Below are 10,225 nucleotides of genomic sequence, written 5' to 3'. Positions count from 1 at the left end.
TCTCTCTCACGAAAAAAGAACCTCATGTACATGTCAGTTTTTTTTGTCTAAAAAAAACGTACATGGCATTTTTTCAGTACTGTCCCGTACATGGCATGAAGAGAACAAATATGCAAAAAGTGCCTGCAGAGGCTGAGTTCCATTGAGTTCCTTATTTTCTTCCAGCAAAAAATACTTTTTCTACACCTTAAAAAAATCTGAAAATCTGAAAAAGTTGAAATTTTCTGAAACTTGTGTGTGTTTTAAAAGAGCTCCATGCACTCGGTCTTTGCAACACCGTTCTAACAAATTTATTATGTGTTATTTGAAAATTTCAATCATTAATATCCTCTACGAACAAACATTTGATCGGATGATTCGGAGGACAATGATATCCTCAACCCACCAGAGTTTAAGTTCTAGATTTAATTGTTGCTCGCATTATTCCTAGATTAATTTCAGACATTCCGATGATGTGCATTTAATGGGACGAGACGTTCCCGTCGACTATGAATGCATATGTCGCGACTTAATCAATCTCAAGATGATGTGCCGGCTCGGTCTATCGGAGGGGTTCATAGGGATGAGTATGTGCGTACGTATGAGCATCTGTATTGTGCTAAAAATGATTCTTATCTTCTTAACTATGACTTAGTTTTGAATTTTATATATTTGAATTCCTAACATCAAGATGCTTAGAACAAGATTAATCTTGGATAATTTACAAACATGTTTGAATTTCAGTCTTTCAATCCACTTGCTCACCCATCTATTTTAGCGTGTGAAATTGATTTTTTAAATTTCAACAATCAACACATGTTCTAGTGAAATGAGTGACATCATTTTTTTTTGAAATTAGTGAAACTAGGTTTTAAAACGAGTGAGTTTTTTTTTTTGAATGAGTGAGTGAAACTGGTGCTTGAAATGAGTGAAATCGTTTTTAAAGGAGTGGTAATCTTTTTCTTAGAGTGAAACGGTTTTTAAAATTAAATGAAATAATTTAATTAAGTGATATTTATTTTTTTGGAATTCAGTGTTCTCTTGTACGAGTGAAATCATGAAACTGTAAAACATGTGTTTTTTTACTCTTTTCAAAAAAGCTGATTTCATTCATATGAAAGAAAATGATTTCTTGAATATGTGGAATGGGTTATTTCAAATATGTAAAAATAATTATAGATGGTCTTTGTCTCCAATCTGGTTTTCAAAACGTGTTCATTTTCAACCCGTATCAGCTGCGGTACGAAAGAAAGTATGATCATGCACTATTGATTAAAATTGCCCCCTGGGGAGTATTCAAAAAATATATAACTGGTAAAACAACATATTCATATTCTATATTTTTTTAATCAATTTACGTGTATAACACGTTAAAATTAGAGTTAGGGTTTAAAATATATACACTTTTAAGTAAACATTTGAACTATTCATTAAGATTACACACTAAATAACATCTCAATCATGTTTAACATGTAACATCGTCATTTTCAGATTATACACATTTCCTAATCAATTTCCATATATAGCATGTCAAAATTGATGTTAGGGTTTAAAATCTATGAAAAATATGTTAAAAAGCTTATTAATCTGCAAAAAACATTATTTTCTGGATGGAATACAGGTATTAACCAAAACATCGGGGTGGGGCAGGGATTCTGCAAAAACCAAAAGGTTTTATGGAATCATTTAAAACAATACTACCAGTTGATTAACCAAAATATCTAGGCGTTTTATACCAAAAAGCGAACCGTTTTTTAGTCTCACTTACAAAAGGACCAGGAGTTGATTTCAAAAACAGTAGGAGCTTTTCAGTAAGAATCATGATGTACAGGTAGAAATACTCTTTCCTTTATTAGTAGGTATATTGATTGATCTGGCATGTGTAGTAGATTCGCTCGCCTCCTATACGGCGCTTGGAGCACTCCTTCGAGCGTCCCTATGTCTCGCTTCTATCGAGACCTAGGGAACGCTCGCTGAAGTGGAGAACAAGATGGGCTGGCCAGACGCGTAGGATGCCACAACCTTTTTTTTTCCTTCTTTTAGGTTATTGTTATATTTTTTATTTTATTTTTATGTTTTAAAATATTTTTAAATATATATTGCAGAAAACAATAAAAAACATTTGAAAAAATATTCACCAAGCATTTGAAAAAGTTAAATGCATATAGAGAAAATGTTTATTATGTATATGAAAAATGTATACAAAAAATAATGTGTATGAAAAAATTGATCACGTAAAAAATGATAATCGACCATTTGAAAAAATGTTGAACATGTATTTGAAATTTTTTATCAAGAATTTGTAAAATGTTAAATGTGTATAGAAAAAATGTTGACCATGTACTAAAAATTGATGAAAAAAATTGATCATGCATGTAGAAATGTTAATCAAGCATTTGAACAAATGTTGAACTAGTATGTCAAGAATGTTAATCAGGCTTTTGAAAATTATTAAATGTGTATAGAAACAATATTTAGCATGTATTAAAAAATGTTAATCTTTTATTTGAAAAATGTGAATCAAGCATTTTAAAAATGTTTAGAAAAAATGTTAACTATATGTTGAAAAATGTTAATCTTGTATTTGGAAAATATTAACACATAGGCAACATTTTTGAACGAATTGCATACATGATAGATCCTATGGCCGATGCATAGGGAACATCTTTCATATTCTCTCTATCTTCTGCAGTGGTCGGGCATTGAGTCTTACTCAACTTCACACCTTGTAACACAGGCAAGAATCTTTTCTTTGCTTGATCCATTTTGAACTTCTTCAAAATTTTGTCAAGGTATGTGCTTTGTGAAAGTCCAATTAAGCGTCTTGATGTATCTCTATAGATCTTAATGCCTAATATGTAAGCAGCTTCACCGAGGTCTTTCATTGAAAAACTTTTATTCAAGTATCCCTTTATGCTATCCAGAAATTCTATATCATTTCCAATCAGCAATATGTCATCCACATATAATATCAGAAATGCTACAGAGCTCCTACTCACTTTCTTGTAAATACAGGCTTCTCCGAAAGTCTGTATAAAACCAAATGCTTTGATCACACTATCAAAACGTTTATTCCAACTCCGAGAGGCTTGCACCAGTCCATAAATGGATCGCTGGAGCTTGCACACTTTGTTAGCTCCCTTTGGATCGACAAAACCTTCCGGTTGCATCATATACAACTCTTCTTCCAGAAATCCATTCAGGAATGCAGTTTTGACATCCATCTGCCATATTTCATAATCATAAAATGCGGCAATCGCTAACATCATTCGGACAGACTTAAGCATCGCTACGGGGTGAGAAAGTCTCATCGTAGTCAACCCCTTGAACTTGTCGAAAACCTTTCGCGATAAGTCGAGCTTTGTAGACAGTAACATTACCATCAGCGTCAGTCTTCTTCTTGAAGATCCATTTATTCTCAATTGCTTGCCGATCATCGGGCAAGTCAACCAAAGTCCATACTTTGTTCTCATACATGGATCCCATCTCAGATTTCATGGCTTCAAGCCACTTTGCGGAATCTGGGCTCATCATCGCTTCTTCATAGTTCGTAGGTTCATCATGATCTAGTAGCATGACTTCCAGAACTGGATTACCATACCACTCTGGTGCGGATCTTACTCTGGTTGATCTACGAGGTTCAGTAGTATCTTGTTCTGAAGTTTCATGATCATTATCATTAACTTCCTCACTTATTGGTGTAGGTGTCGCAGAAACAATTTTCTGTGATGTACTACTTTCCAACAAGGGAGCAGGTACAGTTACCTCGTCAAGTTTTACTTTCCTCCCACTCACTTCTTTCGAGAGAAACTCCTTCTCAAGAAAGTTTCCAAATTTAGCAACAAAAGTCTTGCCTTCGGATTTGTGATAGAAGGTGTATCCAATAGTTTCCTTTGGATATCCTATGAAGACACATTTCTCCGATTTGGGTTCGAGCTTATCAGGTTGAAGCTTTTTCACATAAGCATCGCAGCCCCAAACTTTCAGAAACGACAACTTTGGTTTCTTGCCAAACCATAGTTCATAAGGCGTCGTCTCAACGGATTTTGATGGTGCCCTATTTAACGTGAATGCGGCCGTCTCTAAAGCATAACCCCAAAATGATAGCGGTAAATCAGTAAGAGACATCATAGATCGCACCATATCTAGTAAAGTACGATTACGACGTTCGGACACACCATTACGCTGTGGTGTTCCGGGTGGCGTGAGTTGCGAAACTATTCCACAGTTTTTCAAATGTACACCAAACTCGTAACTCAAATATTCTCCTCCACGATCAGATCGTAGAAATTTTATTTTCTTATTACGATGATTTTCAACTTCACTCTGAAATTCTTTGAACTTTTTAAATGTTTCAGATTTATGTTTCATTAAGTAGATATACCCATATCTGCTTAAATCATCTGTGAAGGTGAGAAAATAACGATATCTGCCACGAGCCTCAATATTCATCGAACCACATACATCGGTATGTATGATTTCCAACAAATCTGTTGCTCTCTCCATAGTACCGGAGAACGGTGTTTTAGTCATCTTGCCCATGAGGCACGGTTCGCAAGTACCAAGTGATTCATAATCAAGTGGTTCCAAAAGTCCATCAGTATGGAGTTTCTTCATGCGCTTTATACCGATATGACCTAAACGACAGTGCCACAAATAAGTTGCACTTTCATTATCAACTCTGCATCTTTTGGCTTCAACATTATGAATATGTGTATTACTACTATCGAGATTCAATAAAAATAGACCACTCTTCAAGGGTGCAAGACCATAAAAGATATTACTCATATAAATAGAACAACCATTATTCTCTGATTTAAATGAATAACCGTCTCGCATTAAACAAGATCCAGATATAATGTTCATGCTCAACGCTGGCACCAAATAACAATTATTTAGGTCTAATATTAATCCCGAAGGTAGATGTAGAGGTAGCGTGCCGACCGCGATCACATCGACTTTGGAACCGTTTCCCACGCGCATCGTCACCTCGTCCTTAGCCAATCTTCGCTTAATCCGTAGCCCTTGTTTCGAGTTGCAAATATTAGCAACAGAACCAGTATCAAATACCCAGGTGCTACTGCGAGCATTAGTAAGGTACACATCAATAACATGTATATCACATATAACTTTGTTCACCTTGCCATCCTTCTTATCCGCCAAATACTTTGGGCAGTTCCGCTTCCAGTGACCAGTCTGCTTACAGTAGAAGCACTCAGTTTCAGGCTTAGGTCCAGACTTGGGTTTCTTCTCTTGAGCAGCAAATTGTTTGCCGTTCTTCTTGAAGTTCCCCTTCTTCTTCCCTTTACCCTTTTTCTTGAAACTAGTGGTTTTGTTAACCATCAACACTTGATGCTCCTTTTTGATTTCTACCTCCGCAGCTTTCAGCATCGCGAAGAGCTCGGGAATAGTCTTGTTCATCCCTTGCATATTATAGTTCATCACGAAGCTCTTGTAGCTTGGTGGCAGTGATTGGAGAATTCTGTCAATGACGCAATCATCTGGAAGATTAACTCCCAATTGAATCAAGTGATTATTATACCCAGACATTTTGAGTATATGCTCACTGACAGAATTGTTCTCCTCCATCTTGCAGCTATAGAACTTATTGGAGACTTCATATCTCTCAATTCGGGCATTTGCTTGAAATATTAACTTCAACTCCTGGAACATCTTATATGCTCCATGACGTTCAAAACGTCGTTGAAGTCCCGATTCTAAGCCGTAAAGCATGGCACACTGAACTATTGAGTAGTCATCAGCTTTGCTCTGCCAGACGTTCATAACATCTGGTGTTGCTCCAGCAGCAGGCCTGGCACCCAGCGGTGCTTCCAGGATGTAATTCTTCTGTGCAGCAATGAGGATAATCCTCAAGTTACGGACCCAGTCTGTGTAATTGCTACCATCATCTTTCAATTTTGCGTTCTCAAGGAACGCATTAAAATTTAACGGAACAACAGCACGAGCCATCTATCTACAATCAACATAAACAAGCAAGATACTATCAGGTACTAAGTTCATGATAAATTTAAGTTCAATTAATCATATTACGTAAGAACTCCCACTTAGATAGACATCCCTCTAATCCTCTAAGTGATCACGTGATCCAAATTAACTAAACCATGTCCGATCATCACGTGAGATGGAGTAGTTTCATCGGTGAACATCATTATGTTGATCATATCTACTATATGATTCACGCTCGACCTTTCGGTCTCCGTGTTCCGAGGCCATATCTGTATATGCCTGGCTCGTCAAGTATAACCTGAGTATTCCGCGTGCGCAACTGTTTTGCACCCGTTGTATTTGAACGTAGAGCCTATCACACCCGATCATCACGTGGTGTCTCAGCACGAAGAACTTTCGCAACGGTGCATACTCAGGGAGAACACTTCTTGATAATTTAGTGAGAGATCATCTTATAATGCTACCGTCAATCAAAGCAAGATAAGATGCATAAAAAGATAAACATCACATGCAATCAATATAAGTGATATGATATGGCCATCATCATCTTGTGCTTGTGATCTCCATCTCCGAAGCACCGTCATGATCACCATCGTCACCGGCGTGACACCTTGATCTCCATCGTAGCATCGTTGTCGTCTCGCCAATCTTATGCTTCCACGACTATCACTACCGTTTAGTAATATTACATCGTGATTGCATTGCATACAATAAAACGACAACCATATGGCTCCTGCCAGTTGCCGATAACTCGGTTACAAAACATGATCATCTCATACAATAAAATTCAGCATCATGCCTTGACCATATCACATCACAACATGCCCTGCAAAAACAAGTTAGACGTCCTCTACTTTGTTGTTGCATGTTTTACGTGGCTGCTATGGGCTTAAGTAAGAACCAATCTCACCTACGCATCAAAACCACAACGATAGTTTGTCAAATAGACTCCGTTTTAACCTTCGCAAGGACCGGGCGTAGCCACACTCGGTTCAAATAAAGTTGGAGAGACAGTCGCCCGCAAGCCACCTATGTGCAAAGCACGTCGGGAGAACCGGTCTCGCGTAAGCGTACGCGTAATGTTGGTCCGGGTCGTCTCGTCCAACAATACCGCCGAACCAAAGTATGACATGCTGGTAGGCAGTATGACTTGTATCGTCCACAACTCACTTGTGTTCTACTCGTGCATATAACATCAACATAAATAACCTAGGCTCGGATGCCACTGTTGGGGAACGTAGTAATTTCAAAAAATTTCCTACGCACATGCAAGATCATGTGATGCATAGCAACGAGGGGGAGAGTGTTGTCTACGTACCCAACGCAGACCGACTGCGGAAGCGATGACACGACGTAGAGGAAGTAGTCGTACGTCTTCACGATCCAACCGATCAAGCACCGAAACTACGGCACCTCCGAGTTCGAGCACACATTCAGCTCGATCACGATCCCCGGACTCCGATCCAGCAAAGTGTCGGGGAAGAGTTCCGTCAGCACGACGGCGTGGTGACGATCTTGATGTACTACAGCAGCAGGGCTTCGCCTAAACTCCGCTACAGTATTATCGAGGAATATGGTGGCAGGGGGCACCGCACACGGCTAAGAAATAGATCACGTGGATCAACTTGTGTGTCTAGAGGTGTCCCCTGCCTCCGTATATAAAGGAGGAGAGGAGGGGAGGCTGGCCGGCCAAGGGGGGAGGCGCAGGAGAGTCCTACTCCCTCTGGGAGTAGGATTCCCCCTCCAATCCTACTCCAACTAGGATTCCTCTGAGGGGAAAAGAGGAGGAGGGGGCCGGCCACCTCTCCTAGTCCTAATAGGACTAGGGGAAGGGGGGGGGGGCGCAGCCCATCTAGGGCAGCCTCTTCTCTTTTCCACTAAGGCCCACTATGGCCCATATAGCTCCCGGGGGGTTCCGGTAACCCTCCCGGTATTCCGGTAAAATCCCGATTTCACCCGGAACACTTCCGATATCCAAATATAGGCTTCCAATATATCAATATTTACGTCTCGACCATTTCGAGACTCCTCGTCATGTCCGTGATCACATCCGGGACTCCGAACAACCTTCGGTACATCAAAATGCATAAACTCATAATATAACTGTCATCGTAACCTTAAGCGTGCGGACCCTACGGGTTCGAGAACAATGTAGACATGACCGAGACATGTCTCCGGTCAATAACCAATAGCGGGACCTGGATGCCCATATTGGCTCCTACATATTCTACGAAGATCTTTATCGGTCAGACCGCATAACAACATACGTTGTTCCCTTTGTCATCGGTATGTTACTTGCCCGAGATTCGATCGTCAGTATCCAATACCTAGTTCAATCTCATTACCGGCAAGTCTCTTTACTCGTTCCGTAATACATCATCTCACAACTACCATATTAGTTGTAATGCTTTCAAGGCTTATGTGATGTGTATTACCGAGAGGGCCCAGAGATACCTCTCCGACAATCGGAGTGACAAATCCTAATCTCGAAATACGCCAACCCAACATCTACCTTTGGTGACACCTGTAATGCTCCTTTATAATCACCCAGTTACGTTGTGACGTTTGGTAGCACCCAAAGTGTTCCTCCGGCAAACGGGAGTTGCATAATCTCATAGTCATAGGAACATGTGTAAGTCATGAAGAAAGCAATAGCAACATACTAAACGATCGTGTGCTAAGCTAATGGAATGGGTCATGTCAATCAGATCATTCAACTAATGATGTGACCTCGTTAATCAAATAACAACTCATTGTTCATGGTTAGGAAACATAACCATCTTTGATTAACGAGCTAGTCAAGTAGAGGCATACTAGTGACACTTTGTTTGTCTATGTATTCACACATGTATTATGTTTCCGGTTAATACAATTCTAGCATGAATAATAAACATTTATCATGATCATGAGGAAATAAATAATAACTTTATTATTGCCTCTAGGGCATATTTCCTTCACTAGCGAACTAGACAAGGCCGACGAGGTGATCTCCAGGCTCTGGAGGAAGCTTGGCGGCAGGTTTCGTAGGATCGTCGGCGTTGGTGTGCACTACACCAACGAAGATGAACCTCCCCAGATGGCAGCAGTCCTGCAGTTGTGCGTCGACGAACTCTGCTTGGTGTACCACATCGCAGCGGCCACAAAATGGTGAGCAATCCTACTCATTTGCCCTGCATATGGTTTATCTGTTTTATTAGTACTGTATACTGAAATTTTAATCACACTTGTTTCCCAACTAGATCTACTAGTGTGGTTTGTGAAATGTGGATGCAGTACTGCATTTTCTCAAGTAGATATACTATAAATGTATTTTTGAACCTGATGCACTAGATTACTATTTGGAAAATCTTGCGGAAGATTAAATTCTGAAGTTGATCGACTAGTGTAGTTTCTGAAGTTGATACGATAGAGTAGTCTATGTACTCGAAGTATTAAAAAAGATGTTTCTGAACTTGATGTACTGAAGTATTTTTTGAATTTGATCTAATGTTATTTTCGTAAGAAAATAAACTAAGGACTTGGTGAAGCACTGGTTCTGTGTTATCCTATTTCAACAAAAGTAGACTAAACTAGTACCAATGAAGAACATACAACATTGACTGAAACTATGTATAATCCAACAAGAAGAATAACATGATGTACTTAATTTAATTTCAAAACTTTCTTTACTAGTTTTTGAAGTACATTCATCCATTGTTTATCCTACATAAACAGCTACTTCATGGATTCATCGCTTGTAAAACAAAACAAAAATAGATAATTCAAACATCAAAGTAATGCTAATATTCAAAATGTCTCTGCCCTTGCAGGCCCAAGCTCCTGACCGCCATGCTGCAGCATGACAAGTTGTTCACATTTGCCGGTTTCAGCATTGAAAGCGATAAAGAGAAGCTAAAGTTGTCTGGTATGGAGATCAACCCCAATAAGTTCATTGACATTCAGCACAAGTGGAGAGTTCCATACATCGGAAAAGAGTACGACTCCTTGACTGATGTTGCAGCCAGCGCCATCGACCCATTCTATAAAGGCATGAAGAACAAGATCAACACGCAGGAAGACTACACACTATGGGGGACCAGCGAGCTTCCAGACAACCTCATCGAGTACGCAGGAGTAGATGCATACGCCGCGTACAAGTCATGGTTCATGATTGACTACATCACAGATGGTTCGGAATATGCGAAACAGCGGGAGGCTGAAAACTTCTACGACCACGCCTATTGCCCCTTTTAGGGATGAAGATACATCAGAGCCTGCCTTCGTTTTACTACCACTTGTG

This window comes from Triticum aestivum, chromosome 4B (genome assembly GCF_018294505.1).
Source record: "Triticum aestivum cultivar Chinese Spring chromosome 4B, IWGSC CS RefSeq v2.1, whole genome shotgun sequence".
Taxonomy (NCBI): domain Eukaryota; kingdom Viridiplantae; phylum Streptophyta; class Magnoliopsida; order Poales; family Poaceae; genus Triticum; species Triticum aestivum.
The sequence above is the reverse complement of the archived record's forward strand: the minus strand, read 5'-3'. Positions refer to the sequence as shown.